The following is a 26,109-nucleotide window of genomic DNA, read 5'->3' as shown; positions in this document are numbered from 1 at the left end:
TAGATGTGGATGAAGAGGAATAACGTGATGAAGAAACAAAGGAAGATGTTAAGGAGGACACTAAGAAGAAAGATGAGGATCTGGAGGGAGAAGAAGAGCGGAAAGACAAAGGTGAAAAGGTCAATGGAAAAGAAGAGGCAGAAGACAAGGAGGAGTCACCCAGGGTGTCTCCAGAACCCACTGAGAAAGAGGCAGTAGCTGCCCTCACTGCCCTTAACAACCCTATAAAAAAAAGGCAAAAGGCAAAGGCAAACCCCCTTATACTTAAAAAAAAAAAAAGGTATAAGGATAAGGTAGGGAAAACCCCAAACTCCAACCAAGGTTCCCATGTTATTGAGGACTCACCTCAACAGAAGGAGAAGATGGTTCCTCTTATAAAAGCTCAAGAAGAAGGATCCCTAGCACAAACCTCCCCTAAGTCTCCTATCACCTATGTGAGAAGGCCTGTAACTAGATCTACCTCATCAAAAGAAAAAGACATCCTACAGGATACACAGCATGACCTACAGGAAACGGAGGCAGTCCTACAGGAAACTCTGCTAAACCTACAAGAGATTCAAAAATTGGATAAGGAAGGAAGTATGCAGCCAGAAACAAAGGGACAGGATCCAGAGCTAATGGAACCTAGTCCTCAACCCAACCTTGACTCCTACTACAGATTTATTGAGGGCGGCAGGGTCATTCCACAAAAAATTGTCATTCCATTATTCTTTGAGATTGAGAAAGAAAGAGCCAGAACACATAGATGGATGCAGATTGCCAAGTCCAAGGTAGTGGAGGACATTGGTCACATGGAGGAAAAGATCAAAGAGATGGGCAAATAACTAAGTAGCATGGGGGATAGAGAGGCCATAATGAAGGCTCAGCTGGAGGCAGAAAATGCATGGTTGAAAGGATAGCTGCAAGAAAGAGAGAATCAATTGGCATCCATGGCCATCCTATCTTTGGAAGCAATCCAATGCAGGATGCTAGCTAACTCCTATGCACTATACCTTAAGGAACAATGGCTACAGTTCCAAATCAAGACCCTAGCACAGAGAGGCACTATGCCATTCTAGTATTATAGATAGCTCATTGATCTCTGTTATCAAAGTACATTAGAGGATAGGGCTAAGATTTCTGAGTTCTAATTGCATAACATGGCTTTGACAGATATGAATGTATGGGACCCTAATGCAAAGCTGGGGGATTTACAGTTCATGGCTTTGGCATCATGGATGAACCATGAGGAAGCAAGGGCTGCATAAATGAAGAATATATTGGCAAGGGAACAAACTGAGCCTCTCATGATAAGGGCTAAGCAGTCCAATCCAATGACTATCATTAACACACATAATTTATTTGCAAATGATCCTCAACTTGCACCCAGGTATCTCGCTACCCAAGAGCAAGCAATTACAGATTTTGAGGATATGTTCTGACTTTTAGGGGATGATAGCATGCAGGCTTTCCAAAGGAGATGGAATACTTTGCAATATAGTTTGAAAAACAGAGAGTACCATTCTCCTCAAAGGATGAGAGAAGCACGGAACAGGACACCCATGTACAAACAAACCATCCAAAGGCTCAAAGTAAATTGGATTGGCTTGAGACTTAGTCCACCACTACTCTTGGGGATGTTAGAAGGAAGGAAGGCAAAGGAAGAAAGAAAGTAGTGGGAGGAGGTAGAAAGGAAAGTATGAATCTATGCATAGGAAGAGGAAACCACAATAGAAGCATGGGATTTGAGGGAGGCCACTAGAGCTATGAAAGACATGGATATTGATTGAGTTGCTCATAGGATGAGAAACACTTTCAGTAGGGGGGTGATGATGAGCCTCATCATTGGGTAACTAGATGGACCTTAAGTCACCTCCTAGCTTAGTCAAATCAACTCTTCTCACAATTTATTACATGTTTTGGTTACATTTTGTTTAATGAGATGAGCTAAAGTGAGATATTATGCCTAGTGGAATAATATGCATTGAATGCAGTTTTGAAAGAGAATTGAGGAATTTTGGCAAGATTAAGGTTTGAAAATCGAATGAGAAAAGGGAGAGAGATTGTAGGAGGTAAATCCTCCTCATTTACTCCTCCCTCATTCGAATATTCCTCCATTAATCACACCAGCTTGGAGTACAAGTAGCCAAGTCATGAAGATCAAAAGGCAGTCGAGCAAGTGATAGTCAAAGAGTTAGTTCATCTCGAGTTTGGGAGCCAAGCCTCCCTAGATTTAAGGAATTCATTGGGGACTTCAGTTGTATAAATAAATAGGCCGAGAGCCTCATTAGGATTGGATTTTTTGTTGTAAAAACACTAGTTATTTTTTAGCTCTAGAATTGTGGAAGACATTGCTATGTAATTTTCTGTTTTGATAATGAGAATGAGCTTTTTCATGGTCCAGTATTGAGTTAACTCATAGGCTAAAGCTCTTGGGTTAGGGCCCAACCCTAGCAGAAAATTCTCCTCTTCTTGTATCTGTATGCTTAGATCAGTTTCATAGATTCATGATTAAATTGTCCTTAGATGTATTCCATTGCAGGAATTGTACATTTGATTAGCTTGTTTATTATTTTGCTTCCATTTGTGTTTTACTTTAGCAGCAGGTTAGAAGGGAAAAAAGCATCACAAAGCGGTCAGTAGGTGTCTTGGCCTCACCTCTTCTGTTAGGGATCACGATTTGAGGAAGGGACCCCTATGTAGCCCCAAAAAGACAGATTTCTATTTTCTCATAGAAATTAGAGTTTACTGTACTTGAACCAACATTTGATCAGTTAGTAAGTATAGAATTTGATTACCATCTCTTCCATCTTTAGTCTTATGGTAGGTCTCACCAATTATTCCATTTTATTCTACAATTCTCCTGAGCATGCATGAAGTAGACATCTAGCTCATTAAACTCTGTTTTTACAGCTTATTAGAATCCTTCCTGTTTACATAATTTTTTTGGCAAATATAAATGTTTGATGCAGAGCAGGTGTTCTAGAAGTAGAGAGAAATCACATACAAGCAACCACCTTCCAACTTCATCCATCCATAACCATTCCTTGCTTTCACCAAGACCTTCACCAATTTCATCATTTTTCATAGAAACTCCTCCAAGCATGTTGAGAAAATCCAACCATCTCCTAACCTTGGTTTTGAGTTCTGAGTGACCCTAGGAATTTTATCACTCCATTCCACCCATCAATCACCTTCCCCAAGCCTTCCATCACCTCTAGCACCCATCATTTTTCTCTCCACTGTATGCTATAGAAATACAAGGAATCCTGTAGGGGTTTAGGTCATCTTGTAGGTTTTCCTGTAGTGGCATGTTTTGAGGCCGAATAGAGGGAAAAGCTCTAGGAAGCCACACAAGGGTACCTGAGGGTCTCCCAATCCTACAAACAATTCTCCAGCATCCCTAAGCCACCTGCCACATCACCAAAAGAGATTAGGGTCCACACTTGATTTTCCATAAAAAGAATAAAAAGAAAAAACAGATTTATTTCAGTCCTTTATATGCACAATAGTTATGTTTAATGTTTTGAACTTCCATGATTTAAATAGTAACATTTCATACATCTTAGCTTGGAATTATTGTAAAACGTAGTTTCTCGGCAGTTAGTTAGAAAATGGTGTTTTTAGCATAGGATTTCAGTCATTTTCCTTATTTCAGTAGACAAGCAATTCCTAGAGTAGATTTCTCTTTCTCTCGTAAGTAATAAAGCTTATTCTGAATCCATAGAAGTCTGGCTTGAAAATGCTAGTGGTCTCTCGCCAGCTGAACAGTGACAAAAGATAGAACCATCACTTTTACTTGTGTATACAATATTGTCACCTCCAAATTTGTATGAACCTTGGGTTGATAAAGTAAAGTTGGTAGCTCCAGGAGTTGCAACACTCTTGCTGCAATATTGGTGCTCATCAGATTTCATGTGGTTCAACCAATATCCTACAAAAGTTAGATACATATCCTCTCAAAATACTCCCATCCATGATTCTTTTCCTTTGAATATGCATAGATAATGATCCTCATCTTCTATAATTACTCCACAAATCTTCTTGAGTTGGATCTTGAAATTCGAATTTGTAGTTAGGAGGTCAAGTAGGACCTTTCTAGAAGCTCCAAGTAGGCCTACAACATCACAAAACTTATACAACTTTCATGTATATATGAAAACAAGTTAATTTTATAATATTTAATCACAAATTCACTTAAAAAACTTAAAATAAATGGCTTTGGAAAATATAATGCTAAACCCATATGATCATGAAAATGGTTACTTAATGTATGGTTATGTAGTTAAAAAGTTACGAAATGGGGCTAAAATGATGGACATTAAGGTGAAAGTGGATGACATTATTGAGGCCCAACATACCCCCCAACTGAAGTTGTTGCATGTCCTCATGCAACTGTTGAATTGATTCACTTAATCATAAGTTGATCTTCTTGAAATGTTTTGCTTCTATATGAGATTTGGCTCTCTATTGATTCTCTTTTAACTTTGCATTATCATATCATTTGATAACTTATTCTTTTTTTGCAAAGTATACTTTGAAATCATTTGATTGCAACATATTTTTTATGGTTGGTTCTTGTGTGACAACCAAAATTTTTGAGTATTGGTTCTTGTGTAACAATACTTATTTTATTTTGTTGCATCAAATTACTTTGAAGACATTTATAATTCCCATAGTTGTTGTCAGCCATTTAATGTGCTCATCAATTGATCATTGCAAAACATATAAACTTTTGGAATCAAAATGTAATAATAGTTGATTGGGAAAATATGTTGGTTAGGATGAAATGAAATGTGACATGCGACATGTGACATGAAATATGAATATCCCTTCCCCAACTAAAGGTGTTTTCAGTTTTCTTGCAAATGAGAAAGGGAATATGAATGAATATGAATGTGGTGAGGGATTTTCCAAAATCACAATTTTAGCATTTAAGGAATTACATGATTAAAAATTAGAAAATTACATACCTTCACATACCTAAAAAGTGGACAAGCTATGTATATACAAGAGTGTGGCTACTGCTAATAGATCATGAAATATGAAGTAAAAGGATATGATCTACTTCTTATTTCCCTTGGTTGTATGAATTGAGGATAAGATTGGAATCTTTATTGCTATGGATGCTAAATTGAGTCCTGTTGCAAACTGTTGAAATCATGTAGTCTTCATTCATTCCTGCTTGATGGCATAATTCTTATCTATGCGAATAGATGTGTCAATGTCAAACATAGAAAAGAAATTGTTGGATTACTGGCCATTAATGAATTCCATTAACCAACATGATACTACTCACTATTGATGTCAATGAAATTCAATATGCCTAAGTACATCTTACTAGGTACGAATAGATGTGTTGAAGTCAAGTCACCTAGAAGATCTGACAAATAGGGGACATTGATGTATTCCCATTGTTTATTGGCGAGAGAGATTGTCATTAAGGCATGCAAGCCTCAAGGTACTTGAAAGATATCTAGTTTTGATCCCAGATGATGTGTTAGATTCGATGGGTCAAAACTTGTTAGAAGGAAGGCCTTAATGAATCCTCCATCATCTAACGCGAGTGTACAATAATAATTTGAAGGACTATGGATGAAAAATTTGCATTGGAGCAGGGTTTATTTGACATGAATGAAGAGGAAAATGGGGTGACTCAACTTTGTAAGGGAGCTAAATGACTTTTATTTCTAGGTTAATAGTGAATGAAAATGAGGCAGGGAAGTATGACAATTGTGAAGGAAATGAGTTTTTGGTAGTAGGGAGATGGATAATTATGGATCAACTGCAGGCTTAGAATGAGTAGCATTGGTAAAATTGGTATTTTGTTTAGTACCAATGGTGTAATGGATCTGATTTAGCATAAAATGATCATGCTCTTCTGAAATAAACTTGGTCTTCAAAAGGCACTCATGCATATAGTGCTCTTCTTTCATCGTCTTGGAACCTACAAAAAAACTTAGCACTTTTTCTGCAATAAAATGTAACTCTATCAAGAGAGAGAAGTGGCCAGTCTCTCTTCATCTGATATATACACAAAAAATGTAGAAATAGTACTAATAACACAAATTGAGGAGACAAATTCAAGAAAACTTAAATGCACTTTTACCTATCTCTTACCAATTTTGATCTTTAAACCTCTTCTCCATACACTTAATGCTTCGAAAATAGATCATAAACCAATTTTGCATAAGCTACTAAATTGTGTCAATTCTGCAGCTACCAAAAACATAGATTGTTGCACTGCCTTGCCACTTTTGAAACCTACAATTAGACTCAAATGGTGGTTTTTTTAATTATCATAGTTGGGTTCTTAATATTTGCAGGGTTGTTATGCAGGTCTAAACCTGTAACTGCGTTTTTCCTTTTTATTTAGCACTCCACCCTTGTCCATGATCCCATGGATAAAAAAAAATGGTCAAAATTCAAAAATTATTGGATCATCTTAAAACCAATGCCAAACTATAGATCTCATCGTTCTAAATCCAACGCACTTCGTTTCATTGAAATCCGACATCTTTTTAGAAAGTTATGACTATTTGAAGTTTTTATCAAAAATGGAAAAAATGATGAGGGGTGCCACGTGGCAACACCAGGAAGTGCTACGTGGAAACATCCAAATATTCCACATGGAATAGTGATGACTGGGAAGTGATGACGTGGCAGAGTGGTGATGTGGAATGGTGTGACTGGGTAGTGACATGGACAGATGAGTGGTTGACACTTGGCATCTTCGAATTAGCTCTCATGATTGGCACGTCCTTGTTGTTTACTGGCTACGGGTTGTTGTGGTGGGCCAATGAAGAGGTGACATGTGGATCAACCATTAGTTTCCACAGAGTGGTGACTGGGTAGTGATGACATGGCAGAGTGATGATGTGGCAGGGTGTCACTGGGCAGTGACGTGGATAGGAGAGTGGTTGACACTTGGAATTTTCAGATTGGCTGTCATGGTTAACACGTGGATGTTGTTTACTGGTTGTGGGTTGCTGTGGTGGGCCAACAAAGAAGTGCCACGTGGACCAACCACTAGTTGCCATGTGGCATATTTGTGGCGGTCTTAAATTTTATATGAAGTTGAACAACCTCCACTAGATTTGAACTTGAGACCTCTTAACCATTAACCAAGCACCATTACCAACTACCCTATGCATTGTTTCATGTTTAATTAACATTCCAAATTACATTTAAACTTGAAAGTCACAGCATTTTTTTGGGGAGGGGTCGGGGCTAAGCCCTTGCCCCTGGTCCTATGAAGCACAATATGATCACGGGTGTGGAATTTGGGGGAGGTTTCTTAACGATCCTACAATTTCACCCATTAGTCAGCAAGGCCAGATTCGTGTGTCGTTCCTGATTTTTGGGCACATTGGTTGGGTTTAGGTTGATTTGTAGTATCATTAACATCAAAATTGGGTAGAATCTTAGAAAAGTCATATATTTCTCAATTTTTAACCAAATGAGGTGCAAAAAGAGTCAAAATAGGGGCTTTCGATAGTGTTGGATCCATTGGAGGCATCCATTTTTCTGTTTGAGCTTTTTAAAGGTCTATAATTGTACTTTTTATTGTGAATTTAGATTTATTTTCCAATTTTTATTGCAAAATTCTAAAACTAACTTTGTTCAATTGTATTTTCTGATCTTCCAGATCACAGAGAGCGCAAGAAGAGAGCATACTCAACAATATTGAACCTATTTATTTAATTGGAATGCAAAATTTAAAAGACAAAACACATGTATTTGATCTCTAAATTCAGATCGTGGCTCTCAAAAATCTATATTTTCTCCTCATTTCCTTCTCTTTCTTCAACCTCCTGCAAATTATTAATGAGATGGGTGGCTCTTACTACACCACCAATAAAATAAAATTGAAAAAAAAAAAAATCTAAAAAAAAAAAAAAAACTTAAAGACATCACCTATTATACTCTACAGGAAATAGAAGAATTGATCAAGTGTATGCATATTTCCAGTGTAACCATGTGCGTAACAGGATCAAAAATATATTCATGCTAAGGTTAGAAAAATGTACATTAAAAATAATCAAAGCATGAAATACCAGTTGCTTAGATAATGTAATTAGGAAGTAAAGAAAGAAGAACATTCTTAATTGCCTGTGAATTGCTCCAACTGGTTGATAATTCCTATTACACACACATATTAGTACAATTTTTATTTTTATTTTCAAATTTAATATGCAAAATGATTTTAATATGCTTTTAATCATGTAACTAAAAATGAGTGAAACTATAATGAATTTTATACACACCTATGTATACCTCCTCAGCAACAACACCAAAATGTTGGGATTGAACTGTTTTATTGATCAGAAGAATATAATACATAGATACATAGATTCCTTTGAAGGATGCACCCCTATTTAACAAAAATTGAGGATGACTAATCAATAAATTAAGATTCCTCAAATCTCTCCTAAATCCACATTTATCTCATGTGGTTACAACAAATATCCTAAAAATGTGACATACATATCCTCTCAAAATCCTCTCATCCATGATTCTTCTCCTTTGAATATTCATAGATAATTATCCTCATCTTCTATAATTACTCCAAAAATATTCATGAGTTGGATCTTGAAATTCGAATTTGTAGTTAGGAGGCGAAGTAGGACCCTTCTAGAAGATCCAAGTAGGCCTACAATATCACAAAACTTATACCACTTTCATGTATATATGAAAACAAGTTAATTTTATAATATTTAATTAATTTTATAATATTTAATCACAAATTCGCTTAAAATGCTTAAAATAAATGACTTTGGAAAATATAATGCTAAACCCATATGATAATGAAAATGGTTACTTAATGTAGGGTTATGTAGTTACACAGTTACGAAATGAGGCTAAAATGATGGACATTAAGGTGAAAATGGATGACATTATTAAGGCCCAATAATGGCCTTGGGGTAGCAGGTGACAACTGCTACAGAGCTACCGCCCCTGGATGATGAGGGGCACTTGGTTTCGACACTGAAGGCAATTCTGAGGGAGAGGAAAAGGAATATTAGGAACATGACTATCCGAGAATTCCTTATGAGGTGGAATGAATTGCTTGAGTAGGATTCTACATGGGAACGAGAGAAAATTTTGCAACATCCAAGACTTCAGTTGCTTGAGAACAAGCAACATTTGGGAAGGGAGGACTGTCTTGTCCCCAACTGATAAATTTAACTAGATGAATTCTCAATTTTGCAATTTTGGAAATTGAAGCAATTTTAGACACTTAGACTTAGGAGGAAGGGGTTAGGAGATGAAATTTAATTTTTTCAAAAGGAAGGGAGAACCCACTTAGGAGAAACTGGAAATGTTTAAAAAGGTAGTTGGTAGTGGGGGCCACCCAAAAGAGGGAAATTGAACCACTTAGAGGAATTCGACCCACAAATAAGAGATGCTGAAGGGAGTTCGAAATTATGGGACCCATAAGGGAAGAAGAGGAAAAAACTATAAAGGGAAGAAAGAAAGATCAATTTCGGGTTCTTTGGGATTATGCATCTTTGACACAGAATTACTTGAGTTGTTGAACCAAGTCAACTAGTGTTGTTTATCACAAATAATTCCAAGCAAATTCCCAACTATATTTCGGTGAACCTCGAGTGTCACCCTAAGGGAGAGATTGAGACTCTTCAGAGGAACAAATTTTTGGATTTTGTGAGCCATTTCAGCTACATCCTCATCCAATGTGAGTTTCCTAGGAGGAAGTAGGTGAAAAAGTCATGGTGTTGGGTTGGCGGTCTTTCTGGGGGAATTTCACTGAGATAATTTGCAGAGAATTTATTTTTGGAGGGATGAATTTCCTTGGAGAGTTTAAATATTGGAAATTTCTACTCTAGTGAGAGCTCAACTCTACATTTCTTGGGTCTTCACAGAGGCCATACTTGGCAGTTTTTGTGGGACAGATTGGAGTTGGGATTGGTGATTCGGATTTAAATAGGAACACAACAAATTATAGAGATAACCATAAACACAAAGATGCAGTGGAAATAATACTTCATTTCATTAATGTAAAATACCAAAATATGCTTACAAACAACAATGGAAATAAACCAGCTAGGGCGATGGTAGCTTATCTCTAAGAAGAGATGTGGCAGCTACATGCCTCTAAAATATGTTACAATGAGGCTCGAAGGCCTATTTATTTTTGAGAAACAATGGAAAACCCTAAACATCAAAAAACCTAACCCTAGAAGATGAAACGCCAAACTTTGGGCCCTGTTTGGGTAAATTGGTACATCAACTTCCTGAGGTCGTAATTTTGGCATACGATCTCTGTTTGACATGTACATGGTGCAGGGTAAGGTAACACCAGCACATACCCACAGTATGCATTTACAATAATGCATCCACAACTGCCCCAGGTATTTAACTCTACAATGGAGTTAAATCTTTAGACCATAAATGGTCAAGTGGCCCTCTTATATAGTTCCTTTGTAACGGAACTTCAATCACCCCTCCAGACCTCCTATCGGAACTTTAAACAATCCTCAAACTTTTCTAACCCAAAATCCATATATATATATATATACATATATATATATATATATATATATAACCTTCCCTTTTCTAACCTTGGTTATATATGGTTTTACATATAAAACCTTCTATCACACTAATTCCTTTATAATTCAATTACAAAGGAAAACCCCGCAAAAACATACCTTTTCAACCTTCCATACAAACTCTGCATAGTTTCCGAGACTAAACCTCATCACAATTGGCATTCGCTTCTTCCCTTGGACATACATACATATATGCCTTCCTCCTTCAAATATGTGATTTCCCTTCAAAACCGGGAAAATACACTATCACGCTTAATTCTTCACTATCTTGGTTATAAAGGAAAACACTACCGAACATATATATATTGGACCTCAACATTTATACACCCGCTTTCATAAACACCGTCGGGTCCATTTCTTATCACTTTCCAACATCAATTCCCGATCTCATGAACTTCTGATCACCAATTATCCCGACGCCAATCGTTGATATATCGCTGTCGACGATATCACAACATTCATAAACCACTACCCCTTGGTACCTCCGATCGCCGATATGCGATTAAATTGTGACCGTTGATCTAGCCACGATCCAACGGTCCACGATTAATCATTGCTTGCTCTTCGCAATTATCCAAGGCTCATTGCAATCACTTAAAAGGGAATCCTACCGATGCGATTGATTCTCAGCCGTTGATCTATGAGATCTAATGGTCACTGACCATCAAATCTTTACTTTTCGCTCACCTCTCTTACTTATAATTTACGCCATTTTCAATGGTTTCTGCAACTCTTTGCATTCTTTAAAGGTTTCGGCCTTCTTCTCATTCACAGCTCACTCTTCCTTCTGAGCTTAAACTCCTCACACTCCTTTGATCTCTGTCCTTCTTGTAGAGCTCTAATGGATTCAATGGTCCATTTTGATTCTTCTGAATCATGCTCTCCCTCTACATCCTTAAGAATTATGTCTATACCTGTAAAGAGCCTACGAATTCATTGTAAATCACACATGAGATACTTCTTAAGCATACTGACACAGACAAGGACCAATCTTGTATATACTAATATAAAAGCACAAATTACATCCGAGACTCCTCATCTCGCACATGCCTGATTTCTACTATTCGTGGCCTCCTATATTTCCCGTAGGCTTACATATATTTATATGGAAACATTGGATCGGATCGATCACATCCTTTCCTTAAATCACTCAACTAAAGCCCTAAAGCTTGCTACATGCATACATATGTGGCAGACTTTATCCACTCCATCTTTTCTCTATTTGAAAACAGAAAGTCCCCTGTTTTGCTCAATGGTCCACATCTATTCTCCCTTTAATGCCTAAAAGCTCTCTCTTGCTCCTAGGATCATGGAACTACTCATGTTCTCATTTATTTGTTTTGAGAGCATCTAATTAAATCACACTTAAGGCCTAAATGTTGCACTAACTTGATACTTAGGAAAACTATTTCCTAAAATGCATGACCCCCTATGTCTACTATTTACAATGATTTTCCTTGGGCTGAATGCTCTTGCATCAGACTCCCAAAGTAGAAAATATTCATGATCTCTTGATCATGTTTCTTTTGGTCTTGGTCTTCCTGGATCCCATAGTTTTAATTTTGTAACTATCCAGATGCCTTGTATCTTTGTTGCAGCTGTATGTCTACTATATTTTGCTCCATTTTCTTCTTCTTGTCAATCCGGTTCAACTTTTGATTGATCTTGCTTGCTGCTGTTACCATTTTCCTCCATTTGAATTGCTTCATCATCTGCTACCATATTTCTTCAATTTCTATGTCCAACATTTCTTTGGGCTGGTCCATGTTCTGCTCCTTCTTTGTTTTAGGTTACTATTATTTTCTTCTATATTGACTCTTGCTCTACTTGCTTCAACTTTTGCTTTGCTCGCTTTACTAACTGCCTCCCTATCATCCTTACCCTCTTTCATGATTAAATCATGATTGTTCAACATTCTTTCCAACAAATTTGTTTCTCCATTTCATGGATTGAATTTTCCCATGGAATCTTCTTCTTCCATCTTTATTTGGCTATTCACTTGTGCCAATTCTCCTCCTGCAATTGCAACAAAACCTGCACACTCAAAACACTTGTTAAATTAAAAAACATAAGGTTGTTGTGCCTTATTTCCCTTTGGCAACAATTTAGTTTGTTGCTATGTTTTCTCCTCCTTTATTAGCATATCAGTATGCTGATTCGAATTCTCAGCAGAATTCGTGAGAATGTCAGTTAGTCTCTCTTCCACACCATCTGTTCTAATGATGTCTTCCTACTTGGGTTCACAATAGTGAATTTCTCCTCCTTTAACCTGCTGTTGGTTATCTTCACTTTGAAATTGTTTGATTCCTACTACCCCTTTACCATCTTCAAACAACCTATGCTCAATCTCTCTGATCACATACTCATACTCATTCATGCTTTTTAATTAACCTGTAAACAAATTATTGCATCTTCCTGTCTCCATGGCTACTTGAGACACATCTTCTTCTTCAGAAACTATAACTGTAGCTTCTGTTCTACCGTCTCATTAGTTTCTCCAGCAGTTTAATCTCTTCTTCACACTTAGCAAGCACTTCATCACAATGCTCTCTTCTTCCAGCTTCATCCTTTACATGTTGTGTTACAATATTAAAATATTGTCTTCCTTTGACCCTTGTACTCTCAAGGTCTTTCTGCAGTAGCAAATCACTACTTCCCTCATTCAAGAGGTCTTCTCCATTATACTCTGTTCTCCTAGAGTACTCCTCCAGACTTTCGACATCTTCAAAAGACTGTCCATCCTCTTCAAAACACTCCTTTGTTAGTGTTCCTTTTCCCAAGGTTAAATCCTTTGCATAGGGTTCCTCTTTCTTAACATCTTTCAGTAGATGTCCTTCTTCCCTACTGTCTGTCTCAACAATTTCCATGGCTATCTCCACTGTGCCTATCATCATAGTGAATTGATGATCATTTACTATGTTTTTAGCTAACATAGTCTCTTCCTTAAGTTTGCCTTCAGTTCCTTTCTGTTTATCTTCTCTGAAGATATCTTCGAATGGCTACTTTTCTCCTGCAATATCTGCCATCATACACAGACTATCAGTTTTAAAAATGTAAGACCCTATGGTCTCATTTGATCGTTTAGCCATCATATCTCCTTGTTGTTCTAAATCATTCATATGATTCAAAAATTCTTTGATAGTCTCCTCTTCAATCTCTTCAAGCCCTTCACTTGGTTGCTTGAAATCTTTCTCCAGTTGTATATGAGATCTATCTATCTCATCTTTTTTCATAACAGAATTTAGATTCTACTGGTCTTCTTCCTTCTTCATGACAATATCCACCAATTGTCCTTCACCTGCAAACATACACAAATTGTTGGATTTAAAATCATCAGACCTTTTGGTCTCACTTGAAGTTTTAGTCTTCAAGTCTTCATCTTCAGTCAACATCTTTTCATGATGTTTTGAACTATCCCAATAGTCCATGAGATCTTCACTTGATCCCCATTCTTTCTCTTTAGTGTAGTCTTCACTTTCTCCCAGATTTTCTCCTTGTTCTGGTTTACAAATGGATTCTTCCATTTCTAACTCAACTTTCTTGAGTTTTTCCTTCAGACACCTTACTTGCTTCTATTGTAGCCTTCTTTACCTCTCATGCCATTCCACTAGCTTCTTCCTCAAGACCCAACCTAGTCTCTGGCTTTCCTCAAGCATTCTCTTTAATGCATTGAGTTGTTCTTTTAATTCACCAACCTCTTTGTCAATTTCCTCTTGCCATTTGCTTTGGCATCCTTTTTCTTATATCCTCTGCCATGGCTTCTCTCTGAGCCTCTGCTATGACTATCAATAGTCATTTTCTTCTCCTCTTTCTTCATGAGATCCTTTGCAACAAGCCTCTGCAACAACTAGTCCTCCTAGCTACAATCTTACCTCACTAAGCTCTCCTCACTTAGTCTTTTGGTAAGCACGGGTCCTCTATCTGGAACCTCCCCTTGAGAAACACCTTTGCTCCTTCCAGGCTTCTGTAATCTCTCACACTCTCTTGAGAACACTTCAGTTGTCCTCTCTGTCCATTCTCTTGTTGGATTCTTCAGGTTCACTGCCACTTCTTCTTCAAAGTATTCTCCTTACTCCGCCTTCAAGAACTCACCTGGTTCTTCTCTCACGACTTCTCTTGCTATCACTTGTGCATTAGTATAAAAACGCACATTCTTAATTTAAAACAGAACATATTACCTCACCTTCAAGATCTCATTACGATCTTGTTTCACCCATTCTTCTACTCTTTGAATGGCTTGTCCTCTGGTTGGTTTCCAAGTCCTCTTTCCTTCATAACTTGCATTAAGAAATCTTATTTTCTCTTTCCTTCAAGGAATCCTCTGTTCCTACCTACTCCAGGCCTTTGCTAGAATGCTAGAGTCTTCCAAGAACTTCAAAAGTTCTCCTTTTACAGATTACAAATCTGCTCTGACACCACTAATTGTGCAGGGTAAGATAACACCCGCATATACCCACAATATGCAATTACAATCATGTATCCACGACTGCCCCAGGTATTTAACTCTAAAATGGAGTTAAAACTTCAGATCATAAATGGTCAAGTGGCCCTCTTATACAGTTCCTTTGTAACGGAACTTCAATCACCATGCCAAACCTCCTATCGGGACTTTAAAAAGTCCTCAAACCCTTATAACCCACAATCCATATATATATAACCTTCCCTCTTCTAGCCTTAGATATATATAGTTTTACATATAAAACCTTCTATCACGCTAATTCCTTTATAATTCAATTACAAAGGAAATCCCCACAAAAACATACATTCTCAACCTTACGTACAGACTCTGCACAGTTTTCGAGGCTAAACCTCATCGTAATTGGCATTTGCTTCTTCCCTTGGACATACATACATATATGCCTTCCTCCTTCAAATATGTGATTTCCCTTCAAAACCGGGAAAATACACTATCGCACTTAATTCTTCACTATCCTGGTTATAAAGGAAAACACCACCGAACATATATATATCAGACCTCAACATTTATACACCCGCATTCATAAACGCCATTGGGTCAGTTTCTTATCGCTTTCCAACGTCGATTCCCAATCTCCCGAACCTCAGATCGTTGATTGTCTCGAAGCCAATCGCTAATATATCTTTGTCGGCGATAACGCAACATTCATATACTGCTACCCCTTAGTACCTCTGATCGCCAATATGCGATTAAATCGTGATCGTTGATCTAGCCACGATCCAACGGTCCACTATTAATCGTTGCTCACTATTCACAATTCTCCAAGGCTCATTCTGATCACTTAAAAGGGACTCCCGCCGATGTGATTGATTCTTAGCCGTTGATCTATGAGATCTAACAGCTGTTGAGCATCAAGTCTTTACTTCTCGCTCGCCTCTCTTACTTAGAATTTACGCCATTTTCAATGGTTTCTGCGGCTCTTTGGGTTCTTTAAAGGTTTTGGCCTTCTGCTCATTCACAGATCGCTCTTCCTTCTGAGCTTAAACTCCTCACACTCCTTTGATCTCTATCCTTCTTGTAGAGCTCTAACAGATTCAATGGTCCATTTTGATTCTTCTGAATCATGCACTCCCTCTGCGTCCTTCAGAATTTTGTCTGTACCTGTACAAAGCCTGCGAATTCACTGTAAATGACACATGAGATACTTCTTAAGCATACTGACACAGATAGGAGCCAATCTTGTATATATTAATATAATATCACATATTACATCGGAGACTCCTCGTTTCACACAGGCCTAATTTCTACTATTCGTGGCCTCCTCTATTACCCATAGGCTTACATATATTTATATGGAAACGTTGGATCGGATTGGTCACATCCTTTTCTTAAGTCACTAAACTAAAGCCCTAACACTTGCTACATGCATACATATGTGGTAGACTTTATCCACGCCATAGTTTCTCTGTTTGAAAACAGAAAGTCCCCTGTTTTGCTCAATGGTCCACATCTATTCTCCCTTTAATCCCTAAAAGCTCTCTCTTTCTCCTAGGATCATGGAACTACTCTTGTTCTCATTTATTTGTTTTGAGGGCATCTAATTAAATCACACTTAAGGCCTAAATGTTGCACTAACTTGATACTTAGGAAAACTATTTCCTAAAATGCATGACCTCGTATGTCTACTATTTACAATGATTTTCCTTGGGCTGAATGCTCCTACATTAGTACAATAGCTTGTTAGAAAGATCTATCTGAGCACTACAACTTTGGGAAGATCAACATCCGTCCATGGACCCATGTTGCTCCCAGATTTCCCAAAAACCGTCCTTTAGGGCCTCAAAATGGCTCCGGAAGTTAAGGACCTAAAAAACTGCTAAAACTAGTAAATTGTGCTACAATTACAGAAATTGAAAAACTGAAGGAGATAGTCAAGGGGGTCCAAGTGGGATAGGTGGGTGGCCACCAACATCTACTTGGATCATTCCTCCCCCCTTAGGAAGCAATGGTCCCCATTGCGTTGAGTTCCTCCATCTACTGAACTTGGTCCCTAGTGACCTGTTCTGCAATCTCGGACATGTCCAGTAATGGTGGGAAGCATGGCCAAGGGTGGTGCACATTGAACACTCGGTGCAAGCGAAGGAATGGAGGAATGTTGTGATCTAAATAATTATTCCCCGCAACCTTGGTACTGGTGTAAGGAACATGTCAGAGTGGTTGAAGGTTCTGATGGGCTCTTGTAAGGCGTTCTTTCTATAGATGCAACTAGACTTTGTTGCCCACCTGAAATTTGTGTGGTACCCCTGTGGGTGAGGAGAAGATGTTCATGTGTTCTTTCGTGATCGTATCCCTCTGTTGCTCATGCTGCGTGGAGGAACCCTTCACAGGGGTCATGGATATGGCTACAATCTTCCCCTTACTTTAGGAGTGAACCAGACAGAAAATGAATTTCCTAGTCTAGGAGATGATCTTGCTACATTTCTTAGCAGAGATCCGAGAGGTGGCGGTAGGTGGGCAACCTCCGGTATCTTGTATAATGAATTACCCAAAGTGATAATAACAGTGCGAGGCCTTGACTCATACATAGCATGTCGCCTCCATAAGTATGGTTGGCCTAATAGTACATCACAAACATCAAGAGGTGCAACATCACACAATACGTCATCTGTGAAGGGTTTGATGTTGTATGGAAGGCGGCACTGCTGGCAAACTCAGAGATCTCATCCTTAGTGAAGCCACCCGATATTGTACGACTATGGGTGTGGTGTAGTTGATAGGCCCAACCGCTTCATGACCTTTGCTGAAATGAGGTTCTTTTGGCTGCCATTGTCAACAATGAATTGCAGCAGTGAACCCTTCACCCACATCTGTGAGTGGAAAAGTCATTCCCCCTCCTATGGATCTTTGGGCTCATTCTTCTAGATCTTGGCGGTGGCAATAGTGGTGCTAGGCTCCGCATCAATGATTTGCTTCCCTTTGCCATTCCCCTTGTCGGGTTTTGACTCAGGGTCAGAACATGCATCTGATTCTGAAGCCTTCAACTCGGCCACCAGCGACTGCTTGGTCCGACACTCACTTGTGTTATGAGTGGGGCTCTTATGGAACTCACACCACTTTCCTGTGTCCTTCTTCAACTTCGTGGTGTTGTTCTTTTCTTGTGGCTTCGACAGGTTGTCTTGGGTTGCCCCGTCTTGGCTTTGTCCTTGGTTCTATGATTTGGGGAAGCCTTTCCCTTGCTTTGGATTCGCAGATCCAAAGTCTCACTTCTTTTGTTTAAACTTTTGCTTGATTTTGACAGCATATCGGTACGCCATGCTAAGTGAGGAGATGTTCAGGAACTCCATCTCTTCCTGGATGTACCTATGTAGGCAGCCACTGTATTTGAGTACCAGATGCAACTTAGAATCTTTGATAACCAACAGTGTTCGAAGGGTATGAAAAATGTTGGTGAACTCCGACACATCTTGGTCCCTTCCCTGCCACACTGTGGTCCGCTTTATGTATTTGTCCTCATAGCTTTTGACAGGGTAGTACTACCCCTTGATGGCATCTCGGAATGAATTCCAGGTGGGTGCGGCTTAAAATAGTGAGCCTGTACTTTCATCCTTTTGCTCGCAGTAGGTTTCCCACCAGTCCTTAACGTGGGGGGCTGCTTTGAGAAGAGCGAAAATAATCTTTTCCCGACTGGAAAAATCATGAACAGAAAAATACCCATATATCAAATTTAACCATTTATCTACCTCATCTACATCTATTTGACCCTCGAAGATGGGGATTTCAAAATTAACTTGTACCTTAAAGGATGTGGCGTTTCCAGAGTAGTTGTTGGAAGCTGATGCATTGCCTCTGGGTAGCCACTGAAGGATCTGGGCAAAGTTGTCCATCATCACTTTCCTTTGCTGCTCGAGAGCTTCTTTGAGCAAGATTTTGATAGGATATCATGCCCCCTCATCTTTCTTTTCATCTGCCATGGGAGGCCTTCGAGATTTGCGAGGCTAATCTTGCAAAGGTTCGACCAGTTCAAGCCCTAACTCCTTATATCCTGACCTCGTTGGGGACATGCAAAGAAAAACAGAGAAAAAGCAGACCACTATGATACCACTGATATGGATTTAAACAAGAACACAACAAATTACAGAGATAACCATAAACACAGAGATGCAGTGGAAATAATACTTCATTTCATTAATGTAAAATACTGAACTATGTTTATAAACAGCAATGGAAATAAACCAGCTAGGGCGATGGTAGCTTATCTCTGAGAAGAGATGTGGAGGATACATGTCTCTAAACTCTGTTACAATGAGGCTCGAAGGCCTATTTATTGTTGAGAAACAATGGAAACCCTAAACATCCAAAAACCTAACCCCAGAAGATGAAACGCCAAACTGTGGGCCCCATTTGGGTAAATTGGTACATCATCTTCCTGGGGTCATAACTTTGGCATATGATCTCTTCTTGACGCGTATAATAGCTCATTAGAAAGATCTATCCAAGCACCACAACTTTGGGAAGAAAGACATCGGTCTATGGACCCATGTTGCTCCCAGATTTCCCAAAAAATGTCATTTAGGGCCTCAAAACGACATTATTATAAACCCAAGGGATTGATATCATAAACTCAAGGTATATAAACCCTAAGATAAATATTATAATAAAAAAAATAAACATGGTTGACCATGTTTGATTTTCATATTAAGACAATCGTTGTCACAATGCGACATTGTTTCATGGTTGACAATGCTTGATTTTCATTCCGCGACAATATTTTTCACAATGCAACATTGGACCATGGTTGGCCAAGGTTGATATTCAATTGAGATAATCTTTGTCACAATGCGACGCTGAATTATAGATGGCCATGATTGATATTATAAACTCAAGGGAATAATACCAAAAACCCAAGGGATTATAAACCTAAGGGAATAATATAAAACCAAGGTATATAAACCCTAACATAAATATTATAAAACCTTAAATAAACATGGTTGACCATGGTTTATTTTCATATTGAGACATCTTTGACACAATGTGACGTTGGACCATGCTCGACCATGGTTGAGCCCTTAGATTAATAAACCCAGTGAATTGATATTATGAACCCAATGGATTGATATTATAAACCCAAGGGATTTATACTGAAACCCTAAGGGATTATGAACCCAAGGCAATAATATTAAACCCAAGGGATTAATAATATAAATTCAAGGTATATAAACCCTAAGATAAATATTATAAATCCTAAAATAAACGTGGTTGACCATGGTTTATTTTCATTTAGAGACAATCGTTGTCACAATACGACATTGGACCATGGTTGACCATGATTGATTTCAGTATCGAGACAATATTTGTCACAATGCGACGTTGGACCATGGTTTGACGAAGGTTGATTTTCATATTGAGATAATCTTTGTCGCAATGAGACGTTGGTCCATGGTTGACCATGGTTGATCATGGTTGACCATCATTGATATTATAAATCCAAGGGAAGAATAAACCTAATGGATTAATACTAAAAACCCAAGGGAGTAATATAAACCCAAGGTATATAAACCCTATGATAAAGATTATAAACCCTTAAATAAACATGGTTGGCCATTATGGATTTTCTTATTGAGACAATATTTGTCACAATGTGAGGTTGGACCATGCTCAAACATGGTTGAATCCTTAGATTAATGAACCCAAGAGATTTGTATTATAAACCCAAGGGAATATTAAACCCAAGGATTAATACTAAAACGCTGAGGGATTATGAACCCAAGGGAATAACATTAAACCCAAGGGATTAATATCATAAACCCAAGGTATATAAACCCTAAGATACATATTATAAACCTTAAAATAAACACAGTTGACCATGGTTGACCATAGTTGATTTTCATATTGAGACAATCCTTGTCACAAAGCGATGTTGGACCATGGTTGACCATGATTTGCTTTCATATCGAGACAATCTTTGTCACAATGCGACGGTGGACCATGGTTGACCATGGTTGATTTTCATATTGAGACAATCTTTGTTGCAATGCGACGTTGGACCATGGTTGACCATGATAAATTTTATAAAACATGGTTGACCATGATTGACCATCAACACTTAAACCCTATGAATATGAACACTTATATTAATAAATCCAAGGGAATAATATTAAACCTAGGAATATGAACTGTTACATTAATAGACCCAAGGAATTGATATTGTAAACGGAAGGGAATAATAAAATCAAGGAATCAATACTAAAACCTTAAGGGATTATGAAAATAAGGGAATAATAGTAAAGCCAGGGGATTAATATTATAAAACATAGGTATATAAACATTGAGATAAATATTATAAACCCTAAAATAAACAAGTTTGACCATGGTTGATTTTCATATTGAGACAATCCTTTTGATAATGCGAAGTTGGACCATGGTTGACCATGATTGATTTTCATATTGAGACATTATTTGACACAATGCAACGTTGGACCATAGTTGACCATGGTTGATATTCATATTGAGACAATCTTTGTCACAATGCGATGTTGGACCACGGATGACTATGATTGATTAATATTAAAAACCAAAGAGAATAATATAAACCCAAGGTATATAAACCCTTAAATAAACATGGATGGTCATGGTTGTTTTTCATATTGAGACAATCTTTGTCATAATGCGATGCTGGACCATGGTTGAACTCTTAGATTAATAAACCCAATAGATAAATATTGAACCCTAAAGGATTATGAACCCAAGGGAATAACATTAAACCCAATGAATTAATATTATAAAACCAAGATATATGAACCCTAAGATAAATATTATAAACCCTAAAATACTCATGGTTGACCATGGTTGATTTTCATATTGAGACAATCCTTGTCACAAAGCGACGTTGGACCATGGTTGACCATAGTTGGCCATGATTCATTTTAATATCGAGACAATCTTTGTCACAAGGCGATGGTGGACCATGGTTGATCATCGTGGACCATGGTTGAACATGATTGACCGTGATATTATAAACCCAAGGAAATAATAAACCAAAGGGATTAATACTATAAACCTAAGGGATTATGAACCAAAGGGAATAATATTAAAGCTTAGGGATTAATATTATAAACCCAAGGTATATAAACCCTAAGAAAAATATTATAAAACCCTAAAATAAACATGGTTGACCATGGTTGATTTTCATATTTAGACAATCATTGTCATAATGTGAAGTTGGACCATGGTTGAACATTTTTAACCATGGTTGATTTTCATGTCAAGACAATCTTTGTCACAATGTGACGTTGGACCATGGTTGATTTTCATGCTGATTCAATATTTGTCACAATTTTACGTTGGACCATGGTTAACCATGATTGACCATGGTTTATCATGATTAATTCTAAAAACCCAAGGGATTATAGACCCAAAGAAATAATATTAAACCCAAGGGAGTAATATTAAACCTTACGAATATGAACCCTTAGATTAATAAACCCAATGTATGTAAACCCTAAGATAAATATTATAAACCCTAACATAAACATGGTTGACCATGGTTGATTTTCATATTGAGATAATCATTATCACAATGTGATGTTGGACCATGCTTAACCATGATCGATTTTCATATCGAGATAATCTTTGTCACAATGTGACATTGGATCATGGTTAACCAAGGTTGATTTTCATATTGAGACAATATTTGTCACAATGAGATGTTGGACCATGGTTGGCCATGGTTGACGATGGTCGATCATGGTTAATCATCATTGATATTATAAACCTAAGGGAATAATAAATGCAACAGATTAATACTAAAAATCCAAGGGATTTTAAACCTAGGTGAATAATATGAAACCCAAGGGAATAATATAAACCCAAGGTATATAAAACCTAAGATAAATATTATAAACCTTAAATAAACATGGTTTATCGTGGTGGATTTTCATATTGATAGAATCTTTGTAACAATGCAATGTTGGACCATGCTCAACCATGGTTGAACACTTAGACTAATAAACCCAAGAGATTGCTATTATAAACCCAAGGGATTAATATTAAAACCTCAATGGATTATGAACCCAAGGGAATAACATTAAACCCAAGGGATTATATTATAAACCGAAGGTATATAAACCCTTAGATAAATATTATAAACCCCAAAATAAACATGGTCAACCATAGTTGAATTTCATATTGAGGCAATCTTTGTCACAAAGTGATGTTGGACCACAGTTGACCATGATTCATTTTTATATTGAGACAATCTTTGTCACAATGAGACGGTGGACCATGGTTGACCATGGTTGATTTTCATATTGAGACAATCTTTGTCACAATGTGACATTGGACCATGGTTGGCCATGTTTGACCATCATTGACCATGAACACTTAAACCATAGGAATATGAACACTTAGATTAATAAATCCATGGGAATTATATTATAAACCCAAGGGAATAATATTAAACCTATGAATATGAACCTATATATTAATAAACCCAAGGGATTGATATTATAAACCCAAGGAATTAATACTAAAACCCCAAGGGATTATGAAACCAAGGGAATAATAGTAAATCCAAGGATTAATATTATAAACCCAAGGTATATATACACTAAGATAAATATTATAAACCCTAAAATAAACATGGTTGACCATGGTTTATTTTCATATTGAGACAATCCTTGTCATAATGCGAAGTTGGACCATGATTGATTTTCATATCGAGACAATCTTTGTCACAATGCGATGTTGGATCATAATTAACCACAGTTGATTTTCATATTGAGAAAATATTTGTCACAATGCTACATTGGACCATGGTTGACCATGATTGATTAATACTAGAAATCCAAGGAATAATATTAAACCTAAGGGAATAATATAAACCCAAGGTATATAAACCCTAATATAAATATTATAAACCCTTAAATAAACATGGTTGGCCATGGTTGATTTTCATATTGAGACAATCTTTGTTACAATGCGACTTTGGACGATGCTCGACCATGGTTGAACTCTTAGATTAATAAACCCAAGGGATTGATATTATAAACCCAAGGGAATAATAAACCCAATGGATTAATACTAAAACCCCAAGAGATTATGAACCCAAGGGAATAACATTAAACCCAATGGATTAATATTATAAACCCAATGTATACAAACCCTAAGGTAAATATTATAAACCATAAAATAAACATGGTTAACCATGTTTGATTTTCATATTGAGACAATCCTTGTCAAAAAGTGATGTTGGACCATGATTGACCATGATTCATTTTAATATTGAGATAATTTTTGTCACATTGCAATGGTGGACCATTGTTGACCATGGTTGATTTTCATATTGAGACAATCTTTCTCACAATGTGACATTGGACCATGGTTGACCATGATTGAGCATGTATTATCAACCCAAGGGATTAATACTAAAACCCCATTGTATTATGAACCCAAGGGAATAATATTAAACCTAAGGGATTAATATTATAAACCCAAGTAGATAAACCCTAAAATAAACATGGTTGACCATGGTTAATTTTCATATTGAGGCAATCATTGTCATGATGTGAAGTTTGTCCATGGTTGACCATGATTTACCATGATTGATCTTCCTATCGAGACAATATTTGTCACAATTCGACGTTGGACCATTGTTGATTTTCATATTGAGTCAATCATTGTCGAAATTCGACGTTGGACCATGTTTGACCATGATTGACCATGGTTGACTATGATTAATTCTAAAAACCAAAGGGATTATAAAGCAGGGAATAATATTAAACCCTAGGAATAAGAACCCTTAGATTAATAAACCTAAGGGATTGATGGTATAAACCAAAGGGAATAATACTAAATCCCCAAGGGATTATGAAACCAAGGGAATAATATTAAACCTAAGGGATTAATATTATAAACCCAAGGTATATAAACCCTATGATAAATACTATGCCCCAAGGGTTAGCTCAGTTGGTCGAGTTCCTATTGCTAAGTACCTCATCAGTTGGGAGGTCACGGGGTCAAATCTCCTTAACGGCCTTGGGGTTAGGCCTTTCTTGTTTGGCTGACGGGTAGATCCCTTCGGGTTGATCTTCATGGATTTTATCGTGGATGTAATGGCCATCCAAAGTCCGTGAACCACCCTTAAAAAACACCCTAAGATAAATATTATAAAACCTAAAATAAACATGGTTGACCATGGTTGATTTTCATATTGAGTCAATCATTGTCACAATGTGACATTGGACCATGGTTGACCATGATTGATTTTCATATAGAGACAATCTTTATCACAATGGGATGTTGGACTATGGTTGACCAAGGTTGATTTTCATATTGAGACAATATTTGTCACAATGAGACATTGGACCATAGTTGACCATGGTTGATCATGGTTGATAGTATAAATGCAGGGGAATAATATTAAACTCAAAGGAATAATATAAACGAAAGGTATATAAACCTTAAGATAAATATTTTAAATCCTTAAATAAACATGGTTGACCATGATTGATATTCATATTGAGACAATCTTTGTCACAATGTGACGTTAGACCATGCCCGACCATGGTTGAACCCTTAGATTAATAAACCCAAGGGATTAATACTAAAACCCCAAGGGATTATGAACCCAAAGGAATAACATTAAACCCAAGGGATTGATATTATAAACCCAAGGTATATAAATTCTAAGATAAATATTATAAAACCTAAAATAAATATGGTTGACCGTGGTTGACCATGTTTTATTTTCATATTGAGATAATCCTTGTCACAAAGTGAGGTTTGACCATGCTTGACCATGCTTAACCATGATTCATTTTCATATCGATACAATCTTTGTCACAATGCGATAGTGGGACATGGTTGACCATGGTTTATTTTCATATTGAGACAATCTTTGTCACAATGCAATGTTGTACCACAGTTGACCATGATAGATTTTATAAAACATGGTTGACCATGGTTGAAAATGGTTGATTTTCATATTGATACAATCCTTGTCATAATGTGAAGTTTGAGCATGGTTGACCATGCTTTACCATGATTAATTTTCATATCAAGAGAGTCTTATTCACAATGCGACATTGGACTATAGTTGACCATGGATGATCTTCATATCGAGACAATATTTGTCACTATGCA

The sequence above is a fragment of the Pinus tabuliformis genome, chromosome J, assembly GCF_031772625.1.
Source record: "Pinus tabuliformis cultivar Carrire ecotype Pingquan chromosome J, CPIR1, whole genome shotgun sequence".
Lineage (NCBI taxonomy): Eukaryota > Viridiplantae > Streptophyta > Pinopsida > Pinales > Pinaceae > Pinus > Pinus tabuliformis.
The sequence above is the reverse complement of the archived record's forward strand: the minus strand, read 5'-3'. Positions refer to the sequence as shown.